Below are 19,091 nucleotides of genomic sequence, written 5' to 3' on the forward strand. Positions count from 1 at the left end.
ACTTCCAAATTAATCATGGCTTGAGAGTTTTTGTAGGCTTTGCAAATCATGGCTTTGCATGATTTGTGGGGCTGTACATTCAGATCTCAAGGGCCACAAAGGGCCTGTGGGCTGCTCTTTCCCCACTCCTCTTTGACAGTAGGATTGAGACATGCTGGAGAATCTAATATAGAGAAGGAGACAAGGTACAATGTACTAACATCTGGAAAAGCACCCATTTCCACTCTCTGGTCTAGAGATCAGAATTGGTAGGTGTTTCAAGGGACATCCAGCCCAACTTCCTGCCGTGTAGGACCCCACGGCTAAAGCACTCCTGAAAGATGTTAATCCAACCTCTGTTGAAAGACCTCCAGAGAAGGAGAGTCCACCACCTTCTGAGGAAGTCTATTTGTTTTGTTGAATAGTTTTTACAGTAAGAGATCTCTTCCTAAAGTTTAGTTGGAATCTTTTTATGTAATTTGAATCCATTGATTATCTTTGGAGCAACAGGGGGAAAGCTCACCACATCTTCTACATGATATCCTTTCAGATATTTATCATGTCATCTCCCAGTCTTTCTCAAGTTAAAAAAGCCAAGACTTGGTTTCCAGGTCTCTTCCTCGTCTTTCTGTGGATATGTTTCTGCTTTTCAATGTCTTTTTTTGTAGCTACACTGTCATCTTTTGGGACAGGAAGACTGAGTGATTGTTGTCAGAGCATGCCAAATGCTTGTCAATTTCTGAGATTTTTTTAAAAAATCTGTCAGTCAATATGATACCAAAGGATTGCAGCAGTTTTCTATAAGAATCTGCACATGGCTAGACTACTCCATTCATGCAAGGAAGGTTCAGTTGGGTAGACTATGATGAGGTCAGAAGTTAATTTTTAGGACTCTAGGTTCCAGAATCCCAGAAGCAAGACTACCGGTGGATTCTTGTATTTGTACTCCAAAATAGCAATCTTTTCCAGGTTCTGACATGGCAACTAAATGTGTAAACAAGAGTGTATTGCAAGATCACCCAATAAAAATAACGCATCTCTATATGCATTGAGTATGGGCTATTCCAAGATCCGCTACCTGAGACAAAGAACATGTTGGTATTCCTTTCCCTGTTCCATGCACAAAAGCAAGAAGGTCTAGTCCAATACTCAAACCAGTACACCACACTGGCTCTTCTATCATCAAAGGTATGGGAGCCCTCTCCAGTTTCCAATCTGGTACCTTGTGACATGGAAGATTTCTCTTTTCATTTGGAAACTAAATTATTTATTTGACATTGTTGAGTGTGTGTGTATAGGGTTGTTGTTGGTGGCGAACATGGCATTATGTCAGCCTACATTTGTACTATGAAGAAAAATTTTCAGTGGGAAGAAAGTAGGGGATAGCCTTGCTAAGGGTTTGTTTTGCAAGGGAAGTACAAGCCATCAATTGTCAGAGTTCCCTCTTTTCCTATTATTGCCCACTGCCACTTCTTTCTGCTTATGACTTTGTAGAGGCAAGCCTTGAAATGTGCCAGCTTTAAACTCCCCCTTCCGAGAAGACACAATGCATATTTAGAATGCTTCTCTCTATTGCCACTTGTTAGCACATCTTGGTGGAGAGCCAGCTTAATACATAACGCCTTGCCCATAAGAAGAGAAGTTTTCAAGCAATGGAAAAAAACAAGGGAGCAGGAGAAAGAAGGAGCATAGGGGGCTATTATTATGCAGCTGAGTTTTGAAGAAGACCTGGGATTCATCCCCAATGGCCAGATGAGAAGAGAGTGCTACACAGAGAACCCTTCTAGTCAATCAAAAATGGGGAGGGGTTGATTAGGGTCAGTGAGGAGCAGTACCTATTGATCTACTCACATTTGCATGTTTTCGAACTGCTAGGTTGGCAGGAGCTGGGCACTTCTTCCACTCCCGGGATTTGAACCTGGGACCTTTTGGTCCACAAGTTCAGCAGCTCAGCACTTTTTAACAGACTGTGCCACTAGGGCCCCCAGATTGATAGTAAGGGAATATTAAGTTAAGAGATACCGAAACAATTGTGCAATGTCCATGCAAAGGCATTGTATTTTAAAAACTAAAGAGGCCCAGTTGCGATGCCCCCTTTTAAAGAAGGCAAACCCTGTGGAACCACCAAGGGCTGGTTTTTCCGAGGAACTAGGAGGCAGGGAGATAGAAATACACAGATTTATTTGTAAATAGATCTGCGGATGACTACTCTGAAAGCAAAATGGTACACGAATGAAGTCTCTAACAAGGTTCTCATAGGTTTTTAGAAGTACATTTAGCACCTTTAAACATCCTGGTTCTTTAATTTCATTTATTTTATTTGTTTTCTTGAAGAGGTCTTGGAACTCCTGGGAAGTTCACATGGAACCCTTAGGATACTGCGGTTAGGTTAGGAACCACTGCCTTAGGAAATGTGTTATGTGTGTTAGGGATTCCTCATCTTTAGAAGAGGAAGGGGAGCAGGAAAGTGTTCAGGAATTAGAGGGGGATTTGGAATCTGAGGAGGAGATTTTGCAAGTACCCACATTTCAGGAAAGGAGAAAGGAAACAGAGCAGAGACACCGTTCAGGTAGAATAGCTGCAAGAAATGCTAAAGTAATTGGGAACCGCCCTAGCAGCATTGGGGAACCCAGGGCTATAAATCAGAAGCAGCTGTAGTCAGTTTTGCTGGTAACAAACTGACTCGAATGCTTAAGCCTTCGCTCCCATTGTGCCTGCTTCAAGTCTGCATTTGGGAAACTGCTTCTAAAGATTTATTGCTGTTTCATTGTCTGAAGTGAGACTGCTGTTTGATTTGGGAATTTACCAGAGACTTAAGAAATGTGTTTATACTGAGACTTCTTTGCTTTCTTTTGCATTATACAACTGCATGTGCTGTTCTTTATGTTTGCTGAAGTAAAACAGTTTTCATTTACTTAGCATGTTACTTTAAGGCTGTTCTTGAGAGACAAATCAGGACAATGTGTCTTCAAGCCAACGCTGATTTATGGCAAGCCAATCACTTGCTTTCTGACTCTCTTTATTTGGCAAAGACAGCCCCTTCCATTGTTCTGACTGCTTTTAAAATGTTATATAGTCTCTTCTCCTCCCACTTTCTTCCTTGGCTTACTTCAGTTGCAGCAAATGGAGATGTAAGTGCATTCAGTTAACTTGATGTGGAATCTTACTCTTACCAGGAAGCCTAGCGACGCACATGGATGGATTTAGAGTACAGTCAACTCTCCATATTTTCAGGTTTAATTTTTGCAGATTTGATTATTCATGGATTTGATTAAAATTTTCTCTCTTGGAATTTCTAGGTCCTTTAGTGTGATTCTATGCTCACCTTGAGTGTTAATAGACCGTACAGTTGTACTGGTGAACCTAATAATTCCTAGAGAGGTGTTTTGTCATTTTAAAAAATAGCATTTAAAACATATTTATTGAGATCTACACAATACCAATACATATACAATACAAAAAGGAAAATAGAATTTTTACAATTTGGGGTTTTCCCTTTCAAATGGGTCTTATGCCCCAAACCCCAATGAATGTAGAGAGATGTCTTGTCAAAAGCTTTCATGTCCAGAATCACTGGGTTGATATGAGTTTTCTGAGCTTTATGGCCATGTTCCAGAAGCATTCCCTCCTGACATTTCACCCATATCTATTAGGCTTGATCGATCCATGAAAAATTTGATTCTAAACTCGTTTCAAAACTAGAGGGGGCAGTTTTTCGTTTTTGTTGCTAATAACGAATTTGGCCCCCAAAATTTTTCGAAATTAACGAAAATTCGTTATTTTCTAAATTAATTCGTTAATGGCGGACGCGCATGCGCGGTGGCCCAAAAACAGCCCGAAAGGGGGGGGACTTAGGGGGCTCTCCCGCCCTCATTTTTTGAGTGATCTTCTTCAAACTTGGTACAGTGGTAGAACACATTTAACACTGATAGCTCACCAAAATGTGGAACGTTTCCCTTATCCTCTGATTTTTGGCAAATTTTCATAGCTTTTATAATAAACCTTTTTTTAATAATTGCAGTAATCTGTTCCTGGTTTGAAAGTCTTATTTCCTGTTAAATTGGGTTGTCTTTACTGTGAAAGTCATTGTTCTACTTCAGAAACTTTGTTTTTGTGGCTGAAACTTTGTTAAATTGGTGTGTGTGTGATATATATTGTGTGTATATATATATATATATATAGTCCCTGCTTGTGTGTGTGTGTGTGTGTGTGTGTGTGTGTGTGTGTGTGTGTAGGTAAAGGTAAAGGTATCCCTTGACGTTAAGTTCAGTCATGTCTGACTCTGGGGGTTGGTGCTCATCTCCATTTCTAAGCCCAAGAGCCAGTGTTGTCCATAGACACCTCCAAGGTCATGTGGCCGGCATGACTACATGGAGTGCCATTACCTTCCCAGAAACACCCAGAAAATGGGAATTCCAGACAGGAAACAATCAGGGCCAGCTAATACCTCCCAACAAAGGATTCCCCCAGGTAGGAAGCAGCCAGGCTTTGAAGCTGCAAGGCTATTCAATGCTAATCAAGGTGACCAATTGCAACATTCACACTTGCCTCCCACAGACAAGAGTTCTTTCTCCCACCCTGGACCTTCCACAGATATATAAACCCCACTTGCCTAGCTTCGCACAGACGTCAAAACCTCTATGTCTGCCACAGATGTGGGTGAAACGTCAGGAGAGAATGCTTCTGGCACATGGCCATAGAGCCCGGAATACATACCACAACAGTGTGATCCCGGCCATGAAAGCTTTCGACAACACAACCACAGTATCCATTCAAGTTCATGTAGCGTGGTATGGACTGGAGACCTGTATTGGGGGGAGGGAGGGTGCGAATCTGGGCCCCTGGGAGCAGCCGAGGACGGGCCTGGCCCACACCCCCTCGCATCCCGGGCCTCTTCCTTCCTCTTCCTTTTGTTATTTAAACTATATATTGTGAAATTATGGTGTGTTTTTTTTCATGCGTGTTCTGTGTTCAAGATAGGGAGACCAAAGAGGAAAAGCAAGGGAGGGACGGAGGCCCCAACACTTCCGGCTCCCATGCGAACTCCCCCCTTGTGTGCCTTGGAGGGTGGAGCATGCGCACTGGCTCTCCCTTTCTCTATGGCTCTTTTCAGGTCGCTTGGGAACCCGAAGTGCCTCCTCCCTTTGCCTTTGTGTCCAAGAAGGAGAGAAGGACGTTGCAAGGTTTGCATTGAGGGTGTTTCTCTGGTGGGTTTGGCTTGGAAGGGGGCTCATTAAGGCCCAATTAATTAATGCACTGAGCTGAGGCGAGGCGGCGGCGGCGGCGGCCATTTCCCCCCTCCGTCTTCCTCCTCCTCCTCGGCCTCCTTCCCCCTCGCCCCCTCCCATTGGCTGAGCCTCCCATTGGCTGAGGGGAAAAAGGAAAGGAGTTTGGGTGCTTTGCAAAAGCTCTTTTTTCTTAACGAAAAAAACGAAGAAATTAGAAAAAACGGCCTCTCGCGATTCGAAACCGCGATATCCAGACGTGTGGACAACCAAGGTTCGATATTGCTTCAAAACAATTGAAAATAACGAATCAATAACGGTAAACGGGGAAAACGAATTATTTGAGCAAGCCTAATATCTATGGCAGGCAGGCATCCTCAAAGGTTATGAGGTCTGTTGGAAACTAGGCAAGTGGGATTTATATATCTGTGGAATAATGTCCAGGGTGGGAGAAAGAACTCTTGTTTGTTGGAGGCATGTATGAATGTTTCCAATAGACATCACAACCTCTGAGGATGCCTGCCACTTCGGATTTCAAAATTTGGATAAGGAATATGGGCAAAATGCCAGAAGAGAATGCTTCTGGAATATCGCCATATAGCCTGGAAAACTCACAGCAACCCAATGTAGAGAGATGATTGTACTTTGGATTTCAAAATTTGGATAAGGGATATTTAACCAATACAAAAAGGAGATTTTTTTTCAATTCATTTGGCAAGATTTTGCTAACATTCAAAAATTTGTTCATCTCCTAGACAGGAAAAGCTCAAATTAAAACAAACATATACAACTTGGAATGTAGAACAAAGCAAAACTGACCAATTGTTCTAACACGCAACTATATGTGAGCACACCCGCATTGCTCAGTTTTGCTCTCCTTGTGGATTTGTTTCAAGTGCGGACTTGAAAACCCTTGAGGACATTTTAAACTAGTAGCAAGGATGATATGGGCAACAGGTATAAACAAATGAAGTGAGTTGAACCACAGCAAGGAAACTCTATCATAGAAGATTGCCATTCATTCTAAGAAACCAAAGGCTTTCATTTACAATCAGCCCTTTGAAAATTGGGAGATGATTACTATTGCAAGTGTGAAAAGAACAGGGTGTGCTGGTCCATGTCAGCAAATCAATTAAGTACTGCTCACCTCCTTGGGACACCAAGTAATAGAGCTTGCTCGTTTTCTTTGAAGGGAGCAGGAACAAAAGGTTGTTAATTATCTGGAATGTTACACTTGGCCAACCGAATAAATGAGTTCTAAGAAAACGTAATTGGGAGCCGTTCACCCTGAGTTTGTAACTAGCCAAGGGACAGGGAAAGAAGGCCACTTCTAATTGCTTCAGACACTGACTGTGTCAAATAAATTTACAATCATCCATTTAATTGTTCAACAGCACAGTCTAAGTTGCTACAGTGGACACAAAACAGCTTAAAAACAACACACTGAGACACATACATACCCTCATCCTTGGCCTTATCCTCACAACATATGGATGAGGTAGGTTGGAGTAATGGTAACTGCCCAAATTTAGTTTCATTGTCATGGAGAAGTTGAACCTAGTTCTAACTACTTCATGGGCCTAAATACTGCAAAGGCTCCAGATCCTGTCTGGTCTTGGAAACCATGCAGAGCTAGCCCTGATTGGTACTTGGATGGGAGTCCACCAATGAATATCAAGTGCTGTAGGTTATACCCTGTTTCCCTGAAAATAAGACATCCCCAAAAAATAAGACCTAGCAGAGGTTTTGCTGAATTGCTAAATATAAGGCTTCCCCCAAAAGTAAGACCTAGCAAAGTTTTTGTTTGGAAGCATGCCCGGTGCCCGCCAAAAAAAACACCAGAACTTGCAGGACCGGTAAATGTACATACCAGTTGTACATGGAAATAATGGTAATAATATATTAAAATGTTATATTATTTATATTTATACAGTAGTAACAAGAAATTCTTGACAGGAGTCATAGTTTGTCTAGTTTGGTTATGTTGGTTTGTGATGACAACTACTGTACAGTATATAATAAATGTTCATTTTTTTGTTCAACAATAAATGTGAATTCTTCTTCATGGAAAAATAAGACATCCCCTAAAAATAAGACCTAGCACATCTTTGGGAGCAAAAAATAATATAAGACACTGTCTTATTTTCGGGGAAACACGGTATTTAAGGGGATGTAACTGGCAAAACTATCTCCCCGTGTTCTTTATCTAAGAAATCCCTATACAATTTATGGGTTTGCAATTGGTTGAAGGAGACTTGAAGGCACGTACACACATAGTCCATTGCATTGGCACTGGGTAACTTTGGTTTCTGGATAATAAAGTAAATTTCATTTAGCATAGGGAAAAATAAAGTCTTGTGGGAGGTTCTGTATTGGTCTAGGGGAAAAAAACTAGAAATGTGCCAAATTGAATGCTGTGCTAGTGCCTAATTATGCCTGTTACGAGGCTGTTATAAAACACTGACACAATATAATCATGGCCTGAATTTGGTTAGTATCTCCACTGGAGAAGACGCATTGAATCAACAACTGAATAATGAGTCAACACTTATATAAATCCCATTTCAGCTCAGCATTAGCTGGGATTACTAAAAGTATTTGAGACAGAGCTAATTCTTATTAATTTGTGATCTATTGTTTCAATAAACAATAAAATTGTGGTGGTGACAATGATAAAGTGCTGTTTTTATACATCTGTTCTCTTCCTAATACCATGCCTTTCAGACATGTTGATGCACAAAGTCCAACATCCCAAATCAAAAGACAGTATGATATCATCCCAGTTTTATATAACAGTCTCTGAAATAAGTGAATGGCCATTTTACATACATTGAACACTTTATAGCAGGCATGGGCAAACTTTGGCCCTCCAGGTATTTTGGACTTCAGCTCCCACAATTCCTAACAGCCTACCAGCTATGAAGTTACCATTTAAGCTATTGCTTTTCCATGAGGCTCTATCTTTGACACCAAATGAGAAGATTTTCACACAGTTCAGTTACCACCAAAAGTGGGAGGTTCTTCTTGTCCCTATCCCTATAAGGACTACCTTCTGCTGACATCAAGGCACTATGTCTGAATCCATGGAATCTTTGGGCCAGAAGTTTTTCATTTCAATAGAATCATAGAATCATATAATTCACTACTATTCACTGTTTCATGTATCCATGTGAAGTCCAGGAATGTATATACAGTGTTCCTGGATACTAAAAGTGCATAAACATAAAAACAGAAGCTATTAACAAAAGCCAAACAACACTTGTTGAATCAATGAAGAAATCCGTGAACATCATTGATTTAATTCCAAAATAAAATTGAAACAAAGTTTTCAACTCTCTGTAACAAGGATTGCTTTAACTAGAACCCTTTGGTTAGTAACAAACAGAGCAGATCTGCTGAATCAATATTGGTTAGTCCCAAATAAAACAGAGCTCATGAATTTATTAGAAAATATGATCACAATCTGTTAGGATTATGATACCAATATGGTTAGATATTGGTGCAGAGTAGCAAAAACGAAAATGGCTAAGGGTTTATATGAGCAGAGGTAAGAAAAAACAAATAGTCAGCCTCCCTTTCTCTTTAAAGAGTCATGCGCATAAATAAACATCAGAGACACCAAAAGTAAAATAGTAAAAGTATGTTTACTCACAATCTTGTATGATGATGGTCATACAGGTAAAAACATCTTAGTTCCAAAGAATACAGTTTGGGATACTACTGCTGCTGCTCAGTCATTTAGTTGTTTCCGACTTTTCGTGACCTCATGGACCAGATACTACATATCTCTTAACAAAAGGTATCAGCAGGCCGCATGGCAGGATCAAGAGAGAGAACAAAAAAAAGTCTCTCCTTTTATACTCCAAATTCTAAAGGCATATGTAACTTCCTGTATGTCTCTAGGAAGTATACTCCCATTTCCCACATCACATGTAAAACCCCTAAAATGGTGCCATCAACTTTGGAATGCAGTTTGGCTCGGGTTACTAAGCAACAAACAAAACTAACTACATAAACCATCCCACATTGAAAATGCATGTATGATTGTTAGATAACCCAACAAATTCATATTGGTTAGTGTAAAATAAAGTAGATTTACTGAATCAGTGTTGGTTAGTGACAAATAGAGTATATCTATTGTATCAATTTTGATTAGTTCCAAAGAGAATGGGTCCACTGAATCAATATTGGTTATGTACTCTCAAATAGAGGAGACCTATTGAATCAATACTGATTGGTACCAAATACAGTAGACCTACTGCATCACTGTTGCTTAGTCCTAAATAGAGCTGACCTTCTAAATCAGTGGTTCTCAATTTTCCTAATGCCACAACCCCTTAATACGGTTCCACATGTTATGGTGATCCCCAACCATAAAATTATTTTCGTTGCTATTTCATAACTTTAATTTGACTACTGTTATGAATTGTAATGTAAATATCTTATGTGCAGGGTGCATTTTCATTCACTGGACCAAATTTGGCACAAATACCCAATAACGCCCAAATTTGAATACTGGTGGGTTTGGGAGGGTATTGATTTTGTCATTGGGAGTTGTAGTTCCTGGGATTTATCGTTCACCTAGAATCAAAGAGCATCCTGAACTCTACCAACGATGGAATTGAACCAAACTTGGCACACAGAACTGCCATGAACAACAGAAAATACTGGAAGGGTTTGGTGGGTATTGACCTTGAGTTTTGGAGTTGTAGTTCACCTACGTCCAGAGAGCACTGTGGACTCAAACAATGATGGATCTTAACCAAATTTGGCATGGATACTCAATATGCCCAAATGTGAACACTGGTAGAGTTTGGAGAAAATAGATCTTGGCATTTGGGAGTTGTAGTTGCTGGGATTTATAGTTCACCTTCGGCGTATGTTTGTTTTGCTTTGCTTTACTCTGGATCACTCACTTGTTTTATTGCAAACTTTTTCCTTTACTAGTTCAGCTATATTCTCCCTTCTTTGCAGTGATTACCTCTACATCAGGTAAAGCTAACTGCAATGTTTGAAAAAGAACAGAGCAGGAAAAAGGCACTTGTCTCCTGCAATTTTTCCTCTTTGCCTTATCACCACTGTCTGCATCCCAACCTCTTAAGTGTCCTTCTTCTTTGGGTACTTCAACATTCAATAGCTCCTCTCTAGATAAGAAGGCCTGGCCTTGGATATATTTATATCATGGCCAGTGTTAATTGCCTCAAAAGGTCATTAGATTCCCTTCAATCTCAATTTCTTGATAATTGTGCTGTTTATCTGAAAATACAGTTCTATTATTCCGGGATAGAAAAATATGCTTCCACTATCAAGCGGTTAGCAATTGGAGTGGTTTATAAACGGCAACTAACACAGCCTAGTTTGAAAAAATCTTGCGCAATTTTAACAATTTCCTGGAAGACATAATCCAATTTGTGGTGTTTTCTTTTCCAAAAAAGAAATGAAATGTAGGGAATGTATTTTTGGCTGGATTTTTTGTCTGTTTTGCAGGGAAAAGAAGATGCTTCAAGGCCACCCTATGTAGGAAGGGGATATCTGTATCTTCATATACTTGTAACAATTGTGTAGAAAAGGGAATTTCAACAGGTGTTGCTAATCCTGCAAGCACCTGTTGAAATTCCCTTTTCTATACAAGCTGAAAGGATACAGAAGCCGTGTCCCTTATTTCACTTCGCAGCCATAAGAGGAATATTGTTTTGTAAAATTAAAAACAATACTATTCCCTTTTGTGTTGTCAAAGGCTTTCATGGCTGGAATCACTGGGTTGCTGTGAGTATTCCGGGCTGTATGGCCATGTTCCAGAAGCATTCTCTCCTGACGTTTCACGCATATCTATGGCAGGCATTCTCAGAGGTTGTGTGGTCTGTTGTCTTAAAAAAGATATTGATCATATAGTGATACTGGAAGACCTAGAAATGGCAGAGAGATGTTCTCACTACCATTTCTGTTTTTAGTTGGTTTCGCTATTATCTGCAATTCCACATTTCCATGGTAAACCCAGGAAGTTATGGATATGAAAGACATACTTATTTTGTAATCCCACCTGATCATGGAAACTAAGCACGATCAGGGCAAATTACTATTTGGAAGATAGATCACCAAGGAATAGCAGGTTCTATAGGCTATATTTCAGAGGAAGGCAATGACAAATCATCCCTAACCAATCCTTGATGAAGAAAAATCCCAAGAAATCTGTGGAGTCAATATAACTTGACTTGCCTATTTTGTGAGTTATGTCGTATTGATTAAACAGAACTTATTTTCCTAATAATAGATTGTATTGTATGGATTATATTGTTTCTATAATATACTTTTGTTCTGTCCAGTTTTTTGATAGTAGATTCAATTTGTTCAATGGGTTTACTTCTGAGTTGGCATGTACAGGATTCTTGGTCTCTGGGCTGCCAAATTTGTGAAATGGGAAAGGTGAGTGCTCAGTTTTGTAATGTTTTGCTGGGCCATAGTTTAAAAGACAACAACAGTAAGGTTCCCAATCTATGGTTCATTTTCCTGTGGTGGACCAACATGTTTCCTATCATCATAATCCTTTTGCTACATTCCTAGGGCTCCCTCTGGTGGTCCCCTCAGTTTGGCTTTTGGGGGCTTGCTGAACCTTCCTGGGAGAAAAATTATAGGTTTGGGTTGCTGTGAGTTTTCCGGGTTTTATGGCCATGTTCCAGAAGCATTCTCTCCTGACGTTTCACCCATATCTATGGCAGGCACCCTCAGAGGTTGTGAGGTCTGTTGGAAACTAGGAAAGTGGGGTTTATATATCTGTGGAATGTCCAGGGTCGGAGAAAGAACTCTTGTCTGTTGGAGGCAAGTCTGAATGTTGCTGTTAACCACCTTGATTAGCACTGAATAGCCTGGCAGCTTCAAAGCCTGGTTGCTTACTGCCTGGGGGAATTCTTTGTTGGGAGGTGTTAAATGGCCCTAGGAGCCCCCGGTGGCGTAGAGGAGTAAAGCCTTGTGACTTGAAGGTTGGGTTGCTGACCTGAAAGCTGCCAGGTTCGAATCCCACCCCGGGGATAGCGTGGATGAGCTCCCTCTATCAGCTCCAGCTCCATGCGGGGACATGAGAGAAGCCTCCCACAAGGATGGCAAAAACATCAAAACATCCAGGCGTCTCCTGGGCAACGTCCTTGCAGACGGCCAATTCTCTCACACCAGAAGCAACTCAGGTTGCTCCTGACACACACACACACACACACACACACACACACACACACACACACAAAACTGGCCCTGATTGTTTCTTGTCTGGAATTTCCCTGTCTTCTGAGCATTGTTGTTTACTTACTGTCCTAAGTTTTTTAAATACTGGTAGCCAGATTTTGTTCATTTTCATAGTTTCCTCCTTTCTGTTGAAATTGTCCACATGTTTGTAGATTTCATTGGCTTCTCTGTGTAGTCTGACATGGTGGTTGTTAGAGTGGTCCAGCCTTTCTGTGTTCTCCAATAATATGCTGTATCCAGGTTGGTTCACCAAGTGCTCTGCTATGGCTGATTTCTCTGGTTGAATTAGTCTACAGTGCCTTTCATGTTCCTTGATTCGTGTTTGGACATTGCTGCATTTGGTGGTCCTTATGTAGACTTGTCCACGTCTGCATGATATACGGTAGACTTTTGCAGTGGTGAGAGGATCCCTCTTGTCCTTTGCTAAATGTAGCATTTGTTGGGTTTTCTTAGTGAGTATGTAGATAGTTTGTAGATAGTGATTCATCATCAGTTCACTTATGCGGTCAGTAGTTCCTTTGATGTATGGTAAAAACACTTTTCCTCTGGGTGGATCTTTGTCTTTACTCTTGTGGCTTGTTCTTGGTCTTGCAGCCCTTCTGATGTCAGTGTTGGAGTCTCCATTGGCCTGGAGAGCCCAGTTCTGGTGGTTCAGTTCACTTTGGAGGAGGTGGGGTTTGCAGAATCCTTTTCCATGCGTGCCAGGGCTTTAATTGTGCTTCTTTTTTGACCTGGGTGATGTTTGGAGTATTTATGTAGATATCTATCTCTGTGTGTAGGTTTTCTGTAAACTGTGTAGCCCAATTGTTGATTGGGTTTACAATTATACGGTTGTTTTCTCCCAGAAGCTCAGAAAGAATGGGAAAAAACACCCTGATTCTACAAAATAATGGAACAAGGATTTACCCATTGCAAAGCAATATTGAGTAGCTTCCACTGTTGCAAGACTCTGTATATATGTGTGTGTGTGTGTGTGTGTGTGTGTATGTATGTATATGTGTGTGTGTATGTGTATATATATATATATATATATATATATATATATATATATATAACAGAAGCAAGAAGTGAAGCTTAATCACAGGTAAACATTTACAGGATTGCAATCTAAATCTCTCTGTTTCTGCAGAATTAAGTGTAAAAATAAGTTTCAAAATATGCCCAATTAACTTTTATTTGTGAGATATGATCTGTCAGTGGAGCAGCATCTTCTGTCTTGTAGTAGTTCTTCTATGAAAGAGCCTTTTATATGAAGCCTGATAAGCTGGTATCTCATATGCTCCCCAAATGTTGAATTATTGGTTATTCCTGGGCAAAGTTTAGAAGAGTTACTTTTAGAACTACAACCCCTAGAATCCCCTAGTCAGCCATGAGTTTTTCCAAATTGTATTCTAAAATGGCCACTGATGTGAGTGATATCTACTTACCAGTACTGCACAAAGGATTGAAATATGGGCCTCAGTCCTATTATTAGTTGCAACTACAGCAATCCTACTGGGGGGGGGGGGGATTGTCAATAAGATCCTATGAACTTGCAGGCATGTTATAACAACAAACAGATCTACTATTGGGGGGGGATAGAAATGTGATAAGTGATTGACACAAGTGTGTTTAAACAAAAGGTACTGGTGGAAGCTAAATTAGTGGTAATTATAGTGGAAGGCTCAACAACAAAGAAGACACAAGAGTAACTGATAGTTAAGAGATGGCTTTTGAAATTAATGATCGCTTTTGTGTATTTCGATGAGAAGAGATGCCATACTGTGATATGACAGGAGTGTTTTGAAGTTGCTAGGAAGGTTAAAAGCTCTGGCACCAATCTATAATTGCCACCAGTTGTGTTTGCTGATAGCATTCCTTCTAGCTTGGGCTTCAGGGAAGGATGAAGTAAAGAAAGAAGGTTGGGATTTAGACAGCATAGGCAAGCTTTCCTCAAGCTCACACCTTGTAGAAGTGTTTGACCACAAACCAGTGATTACTGGTGACTTCTATATTAGTTGTGATTGAATTGACTCTAGGTTTTAGTGTGAACTTTGAATGAATTATCCAAGTTGTTGCTGCTAAAATAGGATCCATCTTTGCTAACATTCAAATTGAAACCAGAAGCTGATGCACCTCCTCACCAACATGGAAGCCACGAGCCAACACTATTTACACCAGGAAGAGTGGATAGGAATTATAGTCTAACATATCTATAGAGCTTGTGAGGTTAAAAATATTGTCCATAGAGTTGTACACAATCCTTTTTTATTTGCATTTTTTCCAGGGTGTTCCTGCAGTTTTAAGCCCAGCAAATGTGGAGGGCTAACGGTACTGCCATTTGCTGTTGTTGTGTGTCTTCAAGTCTTTCCCAACTTATGATGATAATGATGATGATACATTTTATTTATTACCTGTCTCTTCTTTCAGCTCAGCCATAAAGTGACCCTATCATAGGTTTTTCAAGAGTGGAGGGTGTCTGACTTGTCAAAGATCACTCATGACTGGGCAGGGAAACAAACACTGGCCTCCAAAGTCATCATCTATAATGCCTGTGTAATTTATACCAATGCCTTTAGGTATAGAATTTTAAAACACATCAACCTGCATTTTATTGGAGACACATGTAGACAGGCATTTTTGTTGTATGGAGAATAATAATATTCAATTCAAGGTTGCAGAAGCAGGGTTGTGCAGCAGGGTTGTCCATTGTACTGGGTGTACACTATGTATTGCATACTGATATGCAGTGTGTATGTGCTTGTGTAACTCTTCAACAGCCTAACAAGGTAGCATTGCACAATGGTCTCATAACTCCATATGTATACAGTAATGGTCTATATTATTGATGTAGGACAGGGGTCCCCAAACTAAGGCCCGGGGGCCGGATGCGGCCCTCCAAGGTCATTTACCTGGCCCCCGCCCTCAGTTTTACAATATAATATTTTATATCAGCTTTAATAATATAATATATTGTATATACATATAATATTGATAAAAATATTATAATGTTATACAATATAATACTAATAATAATACCATATAATAATATTAATTATATATTATATATTACATATAATATTACAGTATAGTGCGGACCAAAAGGTCCCAGTTTCAAATCCTGGGAGCGGCTTGAACGCCCGCTGTTAGCTCCAGCTCCTGCCAACCTAGCAGTTCGAAAACATACAAATGTGAGCAGATCAATAGGCACCGCTCCGGCGGGAAGGTAACGGCGCTTCATGCAGTCATGCCAGCCACATGGCCTTGGAGGTGTCTGTGGACAACGCCGGCTCTTCGGCTTAGAAATGGAGATGAGCACCAACCCCCAGAATCAGTCATGACTGGACTTAACGTTAGGGGAAAACCTTTACCTTTACCTTATAGTGGTATAGTTCAATATAGTAATATATAATGCTAATATTGTGCTATGCTGATAATATAATATATTGTTTGTACATACAGCTGCTCTGAGTCCCCTTTGGGCTGAGAAGGGTGGGATATAAACGTAGTAAATAAAGGTAGTAAATAAATAAAGAATTAATTTTAGACTTAGGCTTGCCCAAAGTCTGAAATTACTTGAAGGCACACAACAACAACAACAATCCTAATTAACTTGACTATCTCATTGGCCAGTAGCAGGCCCACACTTTCCACTGAAATCCTGATAGGTTTATGTTGATTAAAATTGTTTTCATTGTTAAATATTGTATTGTTCTTTAATTGTTATTGTTGTATTGCATTACAAATAAGACATATGCAATGTGCATAGGAATTTGTTCGTATTTTTTTTTCAAATGATAATTCGGCCCCTCAACAGTCTGAAGGATTGTGGACTGGCCCTCTGCTTCAAAAGTTTGAGGACCCCTGATGTAGGATCTCAGTTCTGCCTTTAGGCATAGAAGGCAACCCAGAAACCTATCCAGTTGTTGTTGGCAAAAGAAAGAAGGAGCACTGGAGCCCACACGTCTGTGTTTATTTACAAATGTACAAGTTGGTAAAGAACAACTGAGGAGCAATCAAACACAGCCACTGAGCATAAACATTACTGAAAGTGCCACAGTGATACTACAAAATCTGCACACACTGCAGTACTTCGCTAAATGAGCACCTATCAAAAATAGTACCAGACTCATTTCATAATTCTGCTTGGAGCTCAGGCTGTGGCTTTTAGAAAAGCACAATAATCCCAGGATTGTCTTATTTGAAAGAAACAAAATACAGTCTGTTGTGCTGGGAAGGTGACTTCCCCGTACATAGTTAACCATGCATTCATGGTGGCCTATCAGCATCTTGAAAAACATGTTGTTCTGATGCCGCCTTGGAACTGTAGGAACAGATTCATGATTTAACATTATGCAGGCACCAGTGTATTGGAGTGACCTATATTGGGCATGTATTTTGGTCTTTTCCAGATTGTAACATTTTTATAAGTTCAGGCAGATACAATGCTTAGCTCTCCTCATGTTGTTCGACCGCAGTTATCTTGATGGCAGGTACAAAATCATCTGAAGGGTCACTTGTATCCCAACCCTGCTTTATGTTTGGCTCTGCTTCTCCAAGGTAAAAGAGTGAAAAATGGCAGAGCTTTGTAACTGAAGCGTCACTTAGAAGCTGTTGTCTAAAAGGGAAAAAAGCAACACTGGTAAAAAAAATGCAAAATACTGTATTCTATCCTTGGACCTATCCAAGGTGCTGAATCCTATGCTCAGAGAAGGTTTAGGACCTTGGACAATTCTTTTAAAGCCTGAAATAAAATACAGTGCAAGCACAGCAACATCCTAATATGAAAACCATTAGTTGTCATCAGGGATCAAATTTGTACTTCTGGCCAATGATCATATGACAATACACCCAATGTGCCACACATGGGAATGACAACTAAGTTAACTTACAATCAATATTTTACATTAATGGCTTCTGTCCTAAATTGCTATACTTCACATGGGAAGGAGGTCCTTTGGCACATATCTGTGGATCTGTTTGAGCCAATTTATATGTATTAATTAAAATATTTATGTCACACTTTATGCTATTAGCTCCCAGGGAAGTTGCCTAAGTCCCTATATCAGGAGAAAGAAGAAATAAAAATAAAGTAAAAAATAAATACAGTAAAACCAAAAGCAGTAGAAAAAAATTTAAATAGACACAAACATATCAAACACTTGACAAGTTAACACTAGACAGTTAAAACAATTCAAGGTGATTTAAAATCAGGTCCATGTGCAAATTTGGATGCAATCAGTTAGGCTCCAAAAACTTTAGTAAAAAGAATGACCCTAACATTTGGGTCAACTAGGACTTTAGATTAACCCATAGAACAACATAGAAAAGACTTCACAAACATAGCCCATGTTAGTCTGTTGTATCAGTAAGCAAAGAGATGTTGTAGCACCTTAGAGACTCACCTAAAGAAATTGCAGCATTAGCTTCTGTAGAATTAGTCTACTTCCTCAGGTGCTGCAACATCTTTCAGTTAGTCTGAAAGGTACTTCAGGATACATTTACAACAAAGAGTTTTCACTGATATTTGATTGTATTCACTCTGAGACTCTTTCATCCACATTCTAGTTGTTGCTCAGCTTGGAATTAGGGACAATGGAGCGGGGGCTTGATAACAAATGTATCAACAGATCTTTCCATGTCATCATTCCACATGGTGATCATATCACCATTGTTAAGAAACATCTTCTAGTGCAGTGGTTCTCAAGCTGTGGGTCACCAGGTATTTTGGCCTACAACTCCCAAAAATCCCAGCCAGTTTACCAGCTGTTAGGATTTCTGGGAGATGAAGGCCAAAACATCTGGGGACCCACAGGTTGAAAACCACTGTTCTAGTAGTTTCACCTTTTTTCAAAGTACAACACTGAACTTTTTCTCTTGGAAGCTTCCATGGGTGGTAATTTACCTTCTCAACTGATGTCAGAAGGAATTTGTACGATTTACATCAAAAATACAAATCTTTAAAACTGGGACTTTTAACCACTTCTACATTTTAACTTTTAGGGCCATTTTTAGTAAGCAGTTCGGCTCCTGGGAAGTCCTAGGAGAAGAAAATGAGCCCACTGACCCACTGAATTTGCCCAGCCTACTGGAATCCAACAACTTCAGAATCTTTGCATCTGCTGTATTCAATATCAAGAACCAACCCTCCTCAAGCTATAAGTAGAGGTGGGTAAGAAATTTATTATTATTATTATTATTATTATTATTATTATTATTATTATTATTATTATGGCACTCATTCATTCTGATTCAAAAAACTCACTGAATAGTTTTGGACCCCTCTATATAAGACTAACCTGCTATGAAGGGCTGTCCTGAGATATGGACCTCATATACCAGAACTCATTTTAAACAAGGGAACATAAAATTGTAAAAAGGAAAAGAAAAGATGGATGCCTAACAAACCATCATTCTTGCAAATAAGAGTGGGTATTGTTAGAAGGAACTATTATAATAACTTGCTGTATTAACTTGTCCATGAGGACCACTGGACTGCATTGGCTTTAACACCAAGGAACTCAAGAGTAGTCCTGCTTTCAGGAGCCCTTGATACAATTGCAGCAGGTTTTTCAAAAAGGTGATAATTCAGACTTGAGAAGGACAATACAGTTACACTTGCTCTTCTGATCTACTTTGGTCCAATCTTCTGACAGGTACCACCTGGGTGGATTT

The 19,091-nt window shown here is 39.9% G+C and overlaps 1 protein-coding gene across 1 annotated transcript in view; it reads right to left on the reverse strand.

The window, feature by feature from the left end:
* The window catches only part of grm5 (glutamate metabotropic receptor 5), a 1,174,932-nt gene that overhangs the window by 140,706 nt on the left and 1,015,135 nt on the right, over positions 1–19,091 (reverse strand). The gene's annotated exons all lie outside the window — the stretch shown is intronic.

The sequence above is a fragment of the Anolis carolinensis genome, chromosome 3 (genome assembly GCF_035594765.1).
Source record: "Anolis carolinensis isolate JA03-04 chromosome 3, rAnoCar3.1.pri, whole genome shotgun sequence".
Classification (NCBI taxonomy): Eukaryota; Metazoa; Chordata; class Lepidosauria; order Squamata; family Dactyloidae; genus Anolis; species Anolis carolinensis.